This window comes from Amphiura filiformis, chromosome 5 (assembly GCF_039555335.1).
Source record: "Amphiura filiformis chromosome 5, Afil_fr2py, whole genome shotgun sequence".
NCBI classification, from domain to species: domain Eukaryota; kingdom Metazoa; phylum Echinodermata; class Ophiuroidea; order Amphilepidida; family Amphiuridae; genus Amphiura; species Amphiura filiformis.
The window spans coordinates 59,190,428-59,208,496 of NC_092632.1; the positions used below are offsets into that span (position 1 = coordinate 59,190,428).

General features: G+C 38.2%; 1 long non-coding RNA gene across 1 annotated transcript; it reads left to right on the forward strand.

Moving 5' to 3' along the window:
- The first annotated feature begins 5,360 nt into the window (after positions 1 to 5,360).
- On the forward strand, positions 5,361 to 10,632 carry LOC140151917 (uncharacterized). Its single transcript, XR_011858999.1, has 4 exons — positions 5,361 to 5,512; positions 8,021 to 8,094; positions 9,330 to 9,385; positions 10,201 to 10,632. It is a non-coding gene; the product is annotated as an uncharacterized lncRNA (long non-coding RNA).
- The last annotated feature ends 7,437 nt before the right edge of the window (positions 10,633 to 18,069 follow it).

Here is an 18,069-nt window from a genome sequence, read left to right on the forward strand (position 1 = left end):
TAATATGATAGTCATACACAAGTTTACACTTAGGGCAATATTTTGAGGTTATCAACTAGACTATCCTTTTGCCCATGCAAATCGTTTGTCTTTCCTTTGTTTGTATGTAGATATATGTCTGGCCAATCTGGTAACACCATAATGGTTGCTAACTGTAAGTGCCGTAGATCAGACAGTACAGCCAGCGATGTGCATAGTCTGTCTGTGAGTCTGTCCGCCCTTATTCTCAGAACTGACAGGTCGCATGCCCTTCAAACTTGATGGGTAGGTGCGACTTGGACCAAGTCGGAGCAAGTTTGCATTTGTTAGTGGATTTCTACCCCAGGGACCCCAACCAGTGGGTCTTCTCTTTTCCTCTCCATAGCTTACCATGGCCAATCTCTTATTAACACAAAGTCACTATATTAAGGTGGATGTAACTAAAACAATGACCACAGATGAAGACAACGCCATTTGGGGGTCATCCGGAGTCATCCAGAGTCAAATCGCCACAGATTGTAACAGAGTAATGAAATTTGGTGAGAACCAGTGATATTTTGGGGTCATCTGGAGTAAAATTGCCATATGTTGTTGTAGTTTCTTGAAACTGGTTAGAAATGACTTCTACAGACACTTTAAGCTTGCTGAAATCTTCCAATCATGAACCAGGAATTTTTGTGCTGATACAAACCGCGAAAGCCAGGTGACCGCCTAGTTTATATGTGATATTTGGCAATAAATTTCAACCAAATTCTTATTTTGAATGGATCCTGATACTAAAAATTAAGGGTTCCAAGCATGTAAAAATACAAATGGCACAGCTTCTTCCTTCCGTCTCTTAGTCCTGATTATTATTTTGCTCACCACCAGGTTGATGATCCTGTCAGGCAGATTATGGGTGCATGGTTATACTGACATTTTCTGATTAATTGATTGACTGATGCTGAAACCAACCATTGATTGATGATGACACCAACCATTGATGATGACACCAACCAGTCCACTGTTGGCGAATTGCGGACTGAAGTAAAATCAGAGGCAGAGGCACCCGGTGCCTCCTGGTTGCTTGTCGTGCAACCAGGCTGGTTGCTTGTTGTGCAACCGTGCCTCACCTGGTTGCTTGTTGTGCAACCAGGTTTGGTTGCTTGTGTTGCAACCATGGTTACCTGGTTGCTTGTTGGACTGCAACCTGGTTGGTTGCTTGTTGTGCAACCGATGCTTCACCTGGTTGACACCAACCCTTGATTGATGATGACACCAACCTTTGATGATGACGCCAACCATTGATGATGACGCCAACCATTGATGATGACGCCAACCATTGATGATGATGCCAACCATTGATGATGATGCCAACCATTGATGATGACGCCAACCTTTGATGATGACGCCAACCTTTGATGATGATGCCAACCTTTGATGATGACGCCAACCATTGATGATGATGCCAACCTTTGATGATGACGCCAACCTTTGATGATGACGCCAACCTTTGATGATATGCACCAACCTTTGATGATGACGCCAACCAGTCTATTGTTGGCGAATTGCGGACTGAAGTATAATCAGAGGCAGAGGTACCCGGTGCCTCCTGGTTGCTTGTCGTGCAACCAGGCTGGTTGCTTGTTGTGCAACCGTGCCTCACCTGGTTGCTTGTTGTGCAACCAGGTTTGGTTGCTTGTGTTGCAACCATGGTTACCTGGTTGCTTGTTGGAGTGCAACCTGGTTGGTTGCTTGTTGTGCAGCCGATGCTTCACCTGGTCGACACCAACCCTTGATTGATGATGACGCCAACCATTGATGATGACACCAACTTTTGATGATGACACCAACATTTGATGATGACGTCAAACTTTGATGATGATGCCAACCATTGATGATGACGCCAACCTTTGATGATGACACCAACCAGTCCATTGTTAGCGGATTGCGGACTGAAGTATAATCAGAGGCAGAGGTACCCGGTGCCTCCTGGTTGCTTGTCGTGCAACCAGGCTGGTTGCTTGTTGTGCAACCGTGCCTCACCTGGTTGCTTGTTGTGCAACCAGGTTTGGTTGCTTGTGTTGCAACCATATGGTTACCTGGTTGCTTGTTGGAGTGCAACCTGGTTGGTTGCTTGTTGTGCAGCCGATGCTTCACCTGGTCGACACCAACCCTTGATTGATGATGACGCCAACCATTGATGATGACACCAACTTTTGATGATGACACCAACATTTGATGATGACGCCAAACTTTGATGATGATGCCAACCATTGATGATGACGCCAACCTTTGATGATGACACCAACCAGTCCATTGTTAGCGGATTGCGGACTGAAGTATAATCAGAGGCAGAGGTACCCGGTGCCTCCTGGTTGCTTGTCGTGCAACCAGGCTGGTTGCTTGTTGTGCAACCGTGCCTCGCCTGGTTGCTTGTTGTGCAACCAGGTTTGGTTGCTTGTTTTGCAACCATGGTTACCTGGTTGCTTGTTGGACTGCAACCTGGTTGGTTGCTTGTTGTGCAGCCGATACTTCACCTGGTCGACACCAACCCTTGATTGATGATGACACCAACCATTGATGATGACACCAACCTTTGATGATGATGCCAACCTTTGATGATGACGCCAGCCTTTGATGATGACGCCAACTATTGATGATGACGCCAACCTTTGATGATGACACCAACCTTTCCTTTAATGATGATGCCAACCATTGATGATGACACCAACCTTTGATGATGATGCCAACCTTTGATGATGACGCCAACCATTGATGATGACACCAACCAGTCCATTGTTAGCGGATTGCGGACTGAAGTAGGATCAGAGGCAGAGGTACCCGGTGCCTCCTGGTTGCTTGTCGTGCAACCAGGCTGGTTGCTTGTTGTGCAACCGTGCCTCACCTGGTTGCTTGTTGTGCAACCGGGTGTGGTTGCTTGTGTTGCAACCATGGTTACCTGGTTGCTTGTTGGACTGCAACTATAGGTTGGTTGCTTGTTGTGCAGCCGATGCTTCACCTGGTCGACACCAACCCTTGATTGATGATGACGCCAACCATTGATGATGATGCCAACCATTGATGATGACGCCAACCATTGATGATGACACCAACCATCAATGATGACCAACCATGGTTACCTGGTTGCTTGTTGGACTGCAACCAGGTTGGTTGCTTGTTGTGCAGCCGATGCTTCACCTGATTGCTTGTTTGTGCAACCATCAACACCCATCGACACCTAAGCTTGTTTCGTCAGACAACCAGACACAGCTACAGGGTAATTTCACAGATTGGTAAGTAATTTGGCGTTTTGTGGTCAAAATCTAAACACTGATCATAATCATGATTATTGAGCACAATGCGGTCACCTGGCTTTCGCGGTTCATAAAAACAGAAATATTCCTGGTTTAGGCGGTTGATGGAAGATTTCAGTCAGTTTAAATTGTCTGTAGAGGTTATTTCAACCAAATTCTTGAAACTACAAATCTATGGTGATTTGACCCCAGATGACCCCAAAATGTCACTGGCTCCAGTCACATTGACATTTTTAGTCTCGCTTTGGTGGTCGTTCTCACAAATTTGATTAACCTGCAACGATCTATGACGACTTGACCCCGAATGACCTTAAAATGATTGTGACATTGTCTTATTTTAGTGGTCATCCTCCCACCAAGCGTATACGCGGTAGTAGTTACATGGCCATGGCAACCTATGGGTAGCAAGCGACAAGACCCCAGGTTGGGGTCTCTGTGGTAGAAATCCACTCACAAATGCAAACTTGCTCTGACTTGGCCCATGTCACATCTATACCCACCAAGTTTGAGGGGCTGCGACCTGTCAGTTCCGAGAATAAAGGCGGACAGACTCATAGACAGACTTGGATGTTTGTTCCGTTTGGGTGTCATTCTTCTTCCTTTCCAAGTTCCTCCTATCCTTCCAATTGGAAGCTCAATGTTGTGTGTACTTGTCTGTCTGCAGGCAACACCCAGAGGTAGATGTTGAACAGCTGTTCAACTGGAAACTGAAGTATGTAATTAAGCTAATTTCAAAGATTGGGAAGTAATTCATTTGGTGTTTTGTGGTCAAATCTAGGAAGTGTACATTGTTGTATCTCACGCCACCAAATCGGGTCCGAGCTGAATGGCTGGTAAAGAAAAATACAGTGTTTTCATTCTGAGAACCACACCAGGTTGATTTAATGGAAAAAAGGGTTGAAAAGAAGGCTGGTGTGCCTATTTTGTGTGTGATAGCTGTACTTTGTGGATGGTTTTCTCAACATCTAAGCATAAAAATATTACAATTCTGATGAAATTTAAGGCACATTTTTGGTTTTACACCACCTGATGGATGACGTCACTACATAGAGACGGTGTGCTGTAACATTACAGCGTGTATAGTTTTCGATGCACCGCCGTGAAAATCAAGTCGCATCTACCATAAAATTGTTGGTGTCATGGTAGAAGATATCATAAACATTGGGTAAATTGGTTTTTTGAATGAACCAGGGGTTTTTAATCATAACCAACCATTGATTGATGATGACACCAACCATTGATGATGGCACCAACCATTGATGATGACACCAACCAGTCCATTGTTGGCAAATTGCGGACTGAAGTAAAATCAGAGGCAGAGGCACCCGGTGCCTCCTGGCTGCATGTCGTGCAACCAGGCTGGTTGCTTGTTGTGCAACCGTGCCTCACCTGGTTGCTTGTTGTGCAACCAGGTTTGGTTGCTTGTGTTGCAACCATGGTTACCTGGTTGCTTGTTGCTTGTTGAACTGCAACCTGGTTGGTTGCTTGTTGTGCAGCCGATGCTTCACCTGTAATCAGAATTGTAATATTTTTATGCTTAGATGTTGAGAAAACCATCCACAAAGTACAGCTAAAAAAGTAGGCACACCAGCCTTCTTTTCAACCTTTTTTTCCATTAAATCAACCTGGTGTGGTTCTCAGAATGAAAACACTGTATTTTTCTTTACCAGCCATTCAGCTCGGACCCGATTTGGAAGAAAATGACGCATACCTCTGTACCTCTGTAACATGTAAAAGAATGGGAGCTTGATTTGGTGGTGTTCACGTCATATTCTCTCTTGGGAGCATGTGTGGCCGAGTGGATAAGGTGCCCGACTCATAATACATAGGTTGTGAGTTCGAGCCCCGCTCGTGCCAACGTGTTGTGTCCTTGGGCAAGGCACTTATCCTCATTGCCTACTGGGGGGATGGGGTTGGGTGGGATTGGATGTTTGTATAGTTGTTTGTTTCACTGTTGCAATATTGGCGCTGATTAAGCTGCTGCCTGCAAATTGCATTGTGTCTGTTTAGGTGTGTTTAATGTACAATTCTAGCAATTTGACCTGCGGGTCACGATTAGAGTTTGAAATAAAACCTTCCTTTTTTTAAAATTTTTTTAGATGTAATAACATTTCTCTTTGTGGTTTTATTTTTGTGGTATCTTGGATGGCTGGCGAAAATGAGGATTGGGAGTCGCTAATTAGGGAAGAGCTGGATGCACCAATGGTAATTGAGAATTGGAGGAGCACAACATGTGGGTGAGTGCAGAATTTTCAATCAATTAATGTATAAGCCTAAAGCAGTTGCAAATGAAACAGTAAGTGAAACAAATGTGGTAATGCATTGAGCTAATGTGTCATTGCTATCAGCAGTAGATGGCAAAAAAATGCTGAAAATGATACCATGTTAATTAGCTTGTTTGCATAGTCAAGATACATTAAATTGGAAACAAAGCAGTCTCTTTAGTACTACACCCTGCCCAATTTGTGCCTATTTTGCATTTTTCTCAAAAATTATAGCGCATTGGTGACAAGTAAGATATGTATATTATAGGGGCAAGGACTACAACTACTGCACTGAAAATTTTATTTCAGCACAGACAAATGAGGGAAACCCAATATTTGATCAATAAATCAATAACTACTTGCCTTGAGTTGCTGAATTTTCAGTGCAGTAGTTCATAGTTGTAGTCTTTGACCCTATAATATACATATCAATGCGCTATAATTTTTGAGAAAAATGCAAAAATGGCACAAAATTGAGCAGGGGTGTAGTACCCCCTTAAGTTTACCAGTATCCAAATTTATGATATATGTGACACGATCTGGTCTGGCCAAAGGCGGCAAATTTGAAACTGAGATAAAGGTAAAAATATGGAGTAAAAAAATACATAAGAAAATAGACATCATAAAACTTCATAACTTTAGAACCAAGTATGCTAGACCTTTGGTGTTTTCAGTAAACGATAGCCTCTTGTATGTATAATGTAATAATTACAGTAACTCAATTTTCAAAAATGCCTCCTTTGGCCCCCATGGACCAGATCGTGTCACATATGATATAACATGTACACGTTTGATACCTACAGCTCTAGGGTGCACACCTGTAAAAAGGAATCTCCCGATACCTTTCGGGCAAATATCATTGTTTCGAAAAGTGAAAAGTGGCATGTTATTTACCATGTTTGCAAAAATACAGAAAAGACTTAAAACAAGCAATTGGAACCGGATTCACATTTAATCCTCATTTAGGCCTGGATATTAATTAGATTGTCAATGAATCCAACTTTGAATGTACATTTGACTTAGCTTTCAAAATGTGTTGTACTTCAAAAATACTAAGCTTTTTTGTTGTTCTGTAAAAAGCGATTTCGGTTAAAAACCTATTTAAAAATATTCATATCTTACTATAAATAGGGGAATGTTGTATGTATCTATGTGGTTTATGTAAAAGGCTCCGTCAGTTTCGATCCACATGTCGCCAAATTCATACGGGAGATCAAGGAATATACGGGAAATTGCCTCGACTTTATTTGGTTGAAATCGGTCAAGAATTGGCTGCAAAAACAGTGAAAATATGGGCAAAAACGGGGTTTTTGTTATGAAAATCAGTTACCAGCCTGCGCGTCACTGCAGCTGGCAGGCAGCAGCGTCGGTAGCCATGAGCGTATTGCGATTACGCCAATGCGGCAGAACGGCGCAGAGCCACGCGACTTGCGAGCCAGAGACCAGTGGACATGATAATACAGAAAGAAGGAAAAATAAATAAAAATTAAAGGAGAAAAAGGTACACGGGATTATGATAAAGATGAACACGTCCGCATACACGCTCTGAGAGGGCGAAAACGGGAAAAATATGTGTGTTGTATAAACAAAATGAAGCGGTAGACCTATACTATAAAGAAAAATGAAATTAAAATGACAAAAGAGGTCACGAGGTTCAATGATTCTACCTTTTCAGTAATTCCTCCTGTTTTAGTGATCGCTCCCATTTACTCATCTAGCGGGAACACGCGCGAAGCGCGGGTATCCCGCTAGTGGTTATAAAGATTAAAAATATATATACTTTGACCTATCTACGACTTATATCAGTCTGGAGTTATTAGCAAAATTTTCAAAGTCAAAATATGAGCTCCACATGGGGTAAAATATTGCTTTATTATGGTTAAATACCACTAATTAGTGCTGGGCAGTGCATGAAAATAAGAGAGGGACTTTTTTCCTGCATGGCATCCTTAAAAGGTGCTTAAAAATCACTGAAAAATACCAAGCTGTATAGTAAAAAAGTGCAAATTTCAGAGTAACATGCAGAAAAGGCATGTTTTCTACCATTATTTTAGTTTTGATGAAAAGTTCCCCGAAATTCATCCACTGCACATCGATTTTGCCCCCCATCCAGTTGGCTAAAATCTGTTCACAAAAAAGGAGGGCGCACTGTAAAATTGTGGTCTTTCCACTTCAGTGCTTTAAAACAAAAAGTCTCAGGTCATTTGGGATTCAGCCTACTCTTAATTGAGGATAATGTCATTTCACTGTGAGAGTTCCTTGTATGAGAAAATCGTGCTTGAAATCACCTATTTTCCATTGAAACCTGTGTTATAGAGAATTAGTGGTATTTAACCTTTAGCAAAATAATGTACATGTTTGATATCTACAGGTGTAAATATGAATCTCACGAAACACTAGGGGCAGATATCAGGGTTTTAAAATTGAAATACTGGCCAATGCAAATCATCCTTATACTTTGATGTATTTTCTTTGTTATAGTATTTTCATGATGTTGCATATCCGAGGGAGTTTTCTTCAAATCAATACATACAGACTCTGTATTACACTGACAGGTAAGTACTTGAATCCCATGAGAACTATCTGCCGATTGGCCAAAATGAATATTGTGTCCAATTTTGAACCAATCAAGGAGGGTATTAATAAGATCATCTGCAAATACAAGTTTGACCATAAAAAGCCTAGTCATGGCAATCGAAATGAGCATTTCAAATATCAACCAATCAGAAATGCTGTTAGATGACCAGTAGTGTCCGGTTTCAAATTATCAACCAATCAGAAATGCTGTTAGATGACCAGTAGTGTCCGGGGTTAAGCATCACAAGATGCCAACACGGACAGTATTAGAAATAAACCAACAAGTCTAAATATCTACATGCCCCGTTCATTTTAATGGTTCCAAACTCAAATTGTGTATCAACACAATATACCCAAACACTTAAAGAAATAAATGGTAATGTACGTAGTATCCTTTACAATCAAATGTGTCGAAGGAATACTGAGTAAAAACCCATTAAATGTTTTACAGCTGAGGACACATTAAATGACACAAGTTTAAATGACATTAAGTGTCTTGAGACTGTCCTAAATATATGCCCGATGAACAGTGGCGGCGCTTATTGGGGGCAAGGGGGCATTTGCCCCCCACGTTTGAAACAAAATCACGTAAATTTCCGCTTTTTGCTGCAATTTTATGAAATATTTGCCAATTTCCCCGAAAAAAAATTGCTCAAAATTGCTGCAAAAGTGGAAATTTATGTACTTTTGTGGGTTTTGCCTCAAAAGTGTGTGGGGGGGGGGCAAGAAAAATATTTTGGGGGCCGCCAATGTCCTCATTTTAAAGTTTACAGTTTTCTAAAATCCATTTTCCGTGTTGTAATCCGTGTTGTAAAATTTGTAAATCCATGTTTTATGAATAAAGCTTAAAATGTACAAACAATGATTATGAATGATATTAATGTCACAATAAAGTGTTCAGTATCGCGATCAATATGCTCTGATTGGAATATTCTTACGATAATAGGCCGACTGTTACGATGTTTGGATGGATAGGGGGTTCATGCCTTGGTAATAGATCTTTATTTCGGTATTATTAAACAGTATTTTTTATCATAAAAATTGACACACACAACTCAAGATTGTTTTTAACATTTATTTCTCTTTATCTTTTTTTTTGTCACGTCATACAAAAATGTCATTTTACGTGTTGTACGTGATTTTTTCCCGTTTTCCGTAAAACGGAAAACTTCGGACTCTACGTCAATTACCTGTATGATGTTTTCTTTTTCAGGACCACTGATGTACTAAGGATGGAATGGAAAGGATACTTTTACTTCACAAAAAAATGTAAGTGTTTTTAAGTAATACCTAAAAGCCAGTGATGGTGCAAGCATTAACATTTAGGGGTGGGGGTGAGCAAATTTTGTGCCATTTTTTTTTCAGACCATTTTAGCCCCAAATGAGGTGTTTGCTATTTTGCAATTTTATCCTATTTGGGCCCAAAATATGTGTTTTTTTTCATACCGAGAAAGTAACTATACAGGGCAATTGTTTTGTTTTTTCTTTAGTTATACCCCCTTGCAATAATTTAGCATGGGGGGGGGGATATCTATGCTAAAAGCAGTTATTTTATCTAGCTCTCAAAAGCATCTCAGCAAAGCTTCTGATGTTTTGGTGCAGGTGGCTTTATCAGCTATGGTGTCATGTACAGAATTGATTGAAAATGATGTAGGATGTGTGTATTGATAGGCCTATAGTCACTTGCCTGTCAAGTTTAAATTTTTTTCCAAAAAGTGCTTTTTGATTACGCAATTTTTTGTCATCTCAAAATCCTATTTGAATTCCTACAGGAAGGGTTTTTGGTACATTTTTCTCTTTATAGCAGTTGTATACACTAAAGTTTTCTGTCCAAATTTTGGATCCACACAAATGACTGCTGGATTTGCTTATGCCTTTTTGAGCTTTTTTTTTTATTATCCATTTTAAATTAAACAAACCAGAGTGTTAGCTCCCACAGTAAACAATAGGGAACATGGCAGTACTGGACACATGTACAGACCTTGACTGACCACAAACTTTATTATTGCCAGAATTTCGTGCGCATAATATGTCTTTAAATTTTCCTTTTGTTGAATCACTTGCTTGTTTACTTTCTTTTTCAGTCTTTTGGTATCTGGTTGTACCTGATCTACCATCAAAAAGCCTCAACTCCCATCATATGTACAAACCAACCAAATAAGGACTGCTTCAAAAACTTTTTTCCTAAGAATTTTATCACCCGGTACACAATCAGCATACAGAACAATTCATCTTGAGCAATATTACTACTGAATATGCTGAAGGAGAGCATTGGAAATGTGCCATGACTACTGTCGTAACCTCAAGAATTTCTTCCGGGATATAATTTGAAGCGGCTTGCTGCCAAGGGCATGGATGGTGGCTGTGGTCAACCATTCTCTTTCCTGCCATTGTAAATTGAGTGAATTTCATCTTTTGTCGCAGTCTGCAAAATCAATATGTTATAACTTATGTGTACTGTAAAATGATTAAATCAACAAATGAACTGTCAATCAATTGCATGAATGAGATTTCAATCAGATAGGGGTAAAACAAGAATTCCTGAAAAAAATTGGTGTCAGTTCCAATTTACAATGTAATTATTATTTGAATGTAATATTAAAGATGGAATTGCATGAGAAGTTTTGCACTGCAGCAGTGACAGGAACATTTAGTGGTAGTTCATTTATCATTAAATAATTATACACAAAAAAATGCATCAAGTCTTAGGGCAGCCAATTACCACCACCCTACCAAGTTACACCCAGATACACCTCACCAGCTCCGAGAAACTAACCTGGAAGCCAAAGGCATTTAAAAACAAAGTTCACACAATACAAATGTATAAGACCCCATTATAGCATAAGGCAATTTATAAGTCATTTTAAATGATTTTAAATGTGACGTATAAAATTTGTCTATAACACAGGGAGATATAAAATGTAGGGATTTGGGTACTTTTTGTTCAATTTTCACAGAAATTGAAGGATTTTGACCTATATTTTTGTTTGTCTGTTTACCCCTGGGTCGCTGAAACAAAGAATTATTTTAATTAAATCACCTAATTTATAATTAATAAAGGACAAAGAAAGATAAAAGCAAAAGTATGCTTCATTTAGTTAAAACAATAGTAACATCCCTGTTGTGTACAAAAATATAACTCTATACGACAATGGAAATCAGGATCAATTCATGGACTAAGTGCACAGGGAAATGTTGAGTATGTAAATTAAATGGAACAGCCAAAATGCCAATGGGTATGTACTTTAACTAGAACATAAATTGATATCGATATTAATATTGACGTCATAGATTCGATTTGTCACGTGATCGTCAAACCTGTACTAAAGGTGTCAGTTCTGCAGGAACTGACACAAAAAATTCTTTTAATTATAGATCGGACTTCATGGTTATAATTAAAATTATAATTAAAACGACCGCCCAGTGAAGTGAGATAATAAGAGATAGAGGAGGGGTATACACAGGTGATGAGTGCAACCTGCTTATAGTGCAGGGCGATATAGTAAAAATTGTATTTATCAATTGCTATGGTAGTTAATCCGATTTATTACGTCACTACGACAGTGAATACGAGTATTCTTCTATTGCTAAATAATGTCCACCCGGTGGGCGAGGGTATCATCTCATCCGGGTGCATGGTGTAGGCAACTTCTCCTGGTTAAAAATTTCAGCCATGTATGTGATGCTGTTACTATGGGTTTCTGGACTACACCCTCTTTTAATATCAAGATGTGATGTTGGCCCCTCAGTCATCTTGTCAGTGAAGTATTAATAAAATGAACAAATTTACTTGAAATGGTTTACCTACAGAAAGTATTCCAATGAAGGGTAAAACAGGCACAAGACAGGCACGTTAATTATTATTTTTAATAAATTAACTTGAATAAATAAAAATAAAATTTGTTTTATCATGTACTCGTACATTGTAAGATAATATATACACATAGTCATCTTCACCTTCACTCCGCACCGCACCACGGTTGTCACGTCACTTTTGCACCATTACATCCTAGTTTAGCTCAGTACCAAGTACATGATAAAACAAGTTAATAAAATGATCATACGTAATACATTAGAAATAATTAGCATGCCCATGCTTTCTATGTAAACGCACATCTCGGGTCATAACTTTTTGTATGGGTCTTCAAAAATAAAATTTATCTTCCTAATACCTTGTCCTATATAGCTGACAAGATGACTGAAGGGCCAACATTGCCTCATGATAAAGAGGGTGTAGTACAGGAACCCATAGACTTACATAATAGGCGACAGCATTATATACATGGACTCTACGTCATACACCCTGATGAGATGATACCCTCATCCACCGGGTAGTCATTATTTATAAAAGAATACTCATTTTCACTCTCGAAGTGACGTAATAAATCGGATTAACTACCATAGCAATGGATGAATACAATTTTGACTATATCGCCCTGCACTACAAGCAGGTTGCACTCACCACCTCATGTCTGCAATCATAGATTGAATACTATACTGCTCTATACTTATCTTACAGGTGCGAGTGATCAGAATAATATGGTTCAATGCATAGGTACCGTGTGAACGTTGTAGTGCAAGGCGATATGTGACATGATCAAGGGGAATGAGTCACATGTCGGCAATTTTCAATTAGAAGTTTTTTACATAATTGTCTGGAAGTTTAGGAATGCTACATTTTGATGTAAACCCCATCAAAATCGGACATCTGGTTACCGAGTTATAGCAATTTATCAATGGCTAAAAACAATATAAAACAAAAGAATTTTAAACACTATTTTTGCCAATATCTCAAAAACAATATTAGCGCCATCCGACTCATTCCCCTTGATCATGTCACATATAGTCAAAAATTGTATTCATCCATTGCTATGATGTTTAATCCGATTATTACGTCACTTCGACAGTGGACTTGATGAGAAGATGCCGTCATAGTGGTCTTTAAATTTAAATGTAATAAAATGTTTAGTTTCTTGTAAAATTCATTTACAAAATAAAATAGAAATTTTAATTTTGCATTTGCTTTTCTTTGTTCTGTTGTGTGAATGCTACACAGAAATAAACAAATTGAAATTTGGGCACAAATCAGGCTTTTTCAACATTTTTGAAAATTTGCTCAAAATTAAAAATCTACTTTTTAAATTTTTTATTTCGCCAGGGTGCTCAAGAATCCAAAAGGGGGGGGGCGAGACCAAATGTTTCTTTCTTGGTAAGTAACTACAGCCTCGCCTCACCCCCTCTAGCATTTTTTTGGCAATGTTCAATTGATTCAGTGCTCACATGAAGGCAGATGCAGATTTGTGCCCACCAGAAAGTAACCATGATTACTTTACTTTACTTTACTTTACTGTAATCCACCTTGTAATCAACCATGAAAAAAGACTTTCTTCCACAAAGAAATGGACATGTAATGGACATGTAATGTGCAAACATTTTTATAAATTTTGCACTATTTTTGGCTCGTAACTAACTTGAATCAGGTCCATAAAAGAAAATATGATTTTGTCCCGGTAATAGTCAGTGAAAATTTATGACAGTCATAAATTCTATTCAAATGGCCTTAAAAAATTCAGGCTTATTGCTACCAAGTGTAATACATGTAGGCCTATGATAATTTTGGCTATTCCAGAATATACTGCACACCAATATAGAGTAAATTTTCAAGAAAAGTAATATCTGAATATCCATGTTTGCTTCCAAAATAACTGGTATTCCAGTTGCCAATGTTACTGGAAAGTTAAAATGTATAAAAAATCCGAAATGTACCCCTAATTTAGGATTTTTGATTGTGAATAATTTTGTGCAGATATTTCTTTGTATTAATACACTTTTGAAAGTCTGGATTTCCAGCAATCATAACTGGTCACAAAGTTAATCAATTCTAGGGAGTGCATCTATTTTCTGGAATAGCCCATTTTGCAAATTTTTATATGTCGCATTAAGTGGACCAAAATGACGTACCATATTCCCAATAAGCGCCCAGGGTCATTTTGGGTGGGTGCTTATTTTTTACCTGGTTTACCTAATTTTTCGTAAGTGGTGTTGATTTTTACATATGTTATAAAAGCTTTTCTGATGTAGAAAATGTATTTGCAAGTTTACACAGGACGTGTAGTCCTCCAGCTATTTCACCAAATCAACATCTATCTGTCACTTCAACATTGATGGTACCCTTAGCAAATTGGAAATTTCCTGGGTGAGTGCTTATTGGGCCATGGGCGCTTATTGGAACAAATACGGTACATGTATTTAAGCAAATTAAGCATATTGTCACTGGGCGGGAAAAACCTCATATACTTTTGGCCTTAAAACCGTAATGAACATTTTGATTTTATGGAAAATAATCTATTGTTTTGCTAAGCAAGATTTTTAAAGCTATGGTTTTCAAAATAGTTCATCTTATAGGTGAAAGTTAAGTTATTAGCTGAAAGTACAACCAGAATAACAGGTGAAACACTAAACACATCTTCTCCACTTAAAATGCACAGCAATGTTTAATAGTGGGATTCTATGCAACAAATGATGCTCAACTAAACAGTCACTGATGTTCAATACATCATCGATTAAAAAAATATCAAAATCAATTGTTTTTGACAATCTCCCAAGCCTATTCATGTTTGATTTTTAACATATCAAAAATTCAGAATTTTGCAATTGTATTACAATTATCCGTTGTATTCATCACTTGTATCCATCTACAGCTAGTTTGATGACAACTTGTGGAATTTCAATATCACATGGTGAAAACTTAAAGCCATAATGTATGATTTCCGTCAAATAATACTCTGTGTGCTAGACATAGACTTCAACATAAAAAGTCCAAGTTTTGAGATGTCTTCTCAAAATATCAAGAGCTATATTAAGAACCACTGAACCAATACTGAGCTTGTTTGTACTCATTTTAATGCATTTTTCATGCTGATTCCAAATATGGTCATGAAAATTTACATTTCTGAAATTTTTGAATTTTGAATTTTTTTTAAAACTTGTCGTCTGCAGTCGACACCCACGTGAAGAGAGTTAACTATACAAAATAAAAGCTGAAATAATATTAGTATTAACTGCTGGGAAGGCTTTCTGTCAAAGCTGGGAAGGCTTTCTGTCAAAGCATGGAAGAAAGAGATAAGAAGGAACCACAACGAACGCATTCACTTTGTCCACTCCCTTTACCGACATTTAATTGACATTGTTATTCATGAGGATTTACTTTGATCAATACCCGCGTTAAATAGGTGATTGGTATTGTACTCCATGTATTTGCATGTCTTCTGGAGCGTGTCTGAAGGATGATTTGAACTAATGACCTTCCCTGCAAGCACTCTATAGGATTTTCTCTGGTGACGTGATCATCGGTCATTGATGGCCTACATCTTTTTCTTCCATGTCGCCCAATTTTCCCGAACTTTGATGACTTTTTTCTTTGATTTGGCAATCTTTGGCACTGAAAACGAGTTTAGCTAGTTACGATTATACATATATAAACTATTAAATTAAACAGGTTTCATGTACCGGACTCAACCGAAACATTGTGCATTATTTAAGAACATTTTGCATCAATTTTTCATCGAAAAAGTCACCAAAATCTTACCTTATTTGCTAAAGATGAAACTCAGCAAAAAAACGGCCGATTTTGATGACCTTTTCGATGTGTTAAAGGGCATTTTCTACACAACACGATCAAGAAAACAGTTTGAATGTAGATCCCAAAACAAAGCTACTATACATGTTCAGAGCATCAGTGAAATTCCATAATCTTACTTCTGGGTAGCGTTTGTTTGTTCTTGGATGGGTTTGTTATAGTTTTTTTCCAGTAATGATTTCGCCAAGCATCGATCGCGGTAAATGGATCATACATGAAAGTAAGTACCATTGGTAGCTTTTCTTTTCATGCGTCAATAGATAAGCGGATTAAAACTTGGTCGATCGAAGTCGTTGTGGTTCCTTCTCATCTCTTTCTTCCATGGTCAAAGCTTTGAAAGAAACTCCACTGGCTATTTTAGTTGTTTAATTTTCATTGGGGATTTTTGAAATCATCGTTCGTTGAACGATATTCAGGTGACCTCGAGCCTTTCATATAAATCAATAGTATCTCACTATCAGTTGCGCGATATTTAATCCGGTTCAACTCGGCGTGTCATCATATTTTATTCGTTGCCGTATATATTTTGACGTCACAAAAAGTATTCGAAGCCGAATATTCGCCTTCGAATATTCACTTTGAACCAGCCTTAACATGGAGTTCTATATGGGCAGACATAAAGTCATAATTCCTCTGACCAACAAACACAATAAATTTGGCTGTTTCCTTTTGTTTATAGGCATTCAAGTTGGGATACGTTTAAACATTACAAATATGCCAAAAATTCGGGTTGAAAAGGAAACTAATTCATTATAAGATAGTATATTATGGCTTTAAATATTTGAAATTGGTAGAAACATGCTTATTGGGAGGGATAATTGTACAAAATTAATTAAGGATTTCTTTTATATGAAAAAATAACAAAAAGAAAGAAAATGATAGATGTCAGTTTTCTGAATTTGTGCAATTTCGAAAAAAAAAATGCAGATTTTGTTTTTGAGAGCACTATGTAACAAAACCGGGGTGGGGGGGGGGCACCCAACTTTAGAAGTGCTGGGTATGTCATCACAAAGTAGGGGCCTATCGGGTACAAAGCGTTATTTTAAAATCGGGGGTCATTGGGTACAAACAAAATAAAAAGTTTTGGCATAATTTTGAAAAAATTTGAATGTTTCGGCATTATTTTTTGTCATTTTGATGATGGTATTCTAGAAAATCTAGAAAAAAAGGGGGTCATTGGGTAGCCGCAACCAAAAAAAGGGGGTCATTGGGTAGCCGCAACTAAAAAAAGGGGGGGGGGTCATACTCATCGGGTATAGTCGACTTCAAAAGAGGGGGCCTATTGACAGGCACATACCGTCACTTCCAAAGTTGAGTGCCTCCCCCCCCCCCCGGAACAAAACATCCTAGATGGTGCAAACTTCTTTAAATTTAAATGGTTTTGCAAGGGGAACAATTTGAGACATTCTTGGTTAAAATCGGAGCATTTTTACGATGTTGACCCCGGTTGAGGTCAGAATTTGACCTTAGACCTTTTTGCTTGTAACTCAAGAATCGTACGTCACAGGTCTGTATCATTATAACTCATGTAACAAATATAAAGAAAATAATAAAATACATGCTGTATTTGATTATAGTTTCAAAAATATACATTGGATTTTTTTTATGTTTTAAAAGCTACATTATAGGGTAAATGTTGCATTTGGTGGCTTTAACTCAAAACGTTTGAAAATGGTGTATAATGCTTTTTGTATCTGAATTCAGTCTTCAAATCATGCGCATATTTTGGGGGGCTTTGGGCGCCAGCCCCGGGTAAAAGGCGGGGCGGCCAAAATGAAAGGCTGACGGAAGAAGGCGGCAAAAGCGAAGGGGCGGCAAAAAGAATTAGTCAACCTTTTCGGGCTGTTGAGGAAGGGGCAGCAAAATTGAATTTCTTCAGCCCCCGAGGTTGGGGCGGCCACGGTACGCCACTGCAAATGAATACATAACTTGTATGCCATCATTTGAAAATATTTAATTTATAAAGTCAATCTGTCCAGTGTCCCCTATCATATTTTCCAATTTGAACATGTTGAAATAAATACCAAACCCACATTACACAACACAATCCTGCATTCTTATAGGCCTGAAGTTTATCTTAAATCTCATTTTCTTGAAATGTTCAGCAGAGTTTATGATCATTTTGGACAGCATAACTAAAAACTTGTTTCAGTAATATATTTTTTTTATTTTCAAAAACTAGATATAAATGTTTAGGAAATGTATTTTTATTTTTTCAACTTTGAGAAATTCTCCAAAATTATTTAAAAAAAAAGCATTATACTGACAAAATATACACTGTCTGTTCAATTAGCATAGATTCTTGATTTTTTCA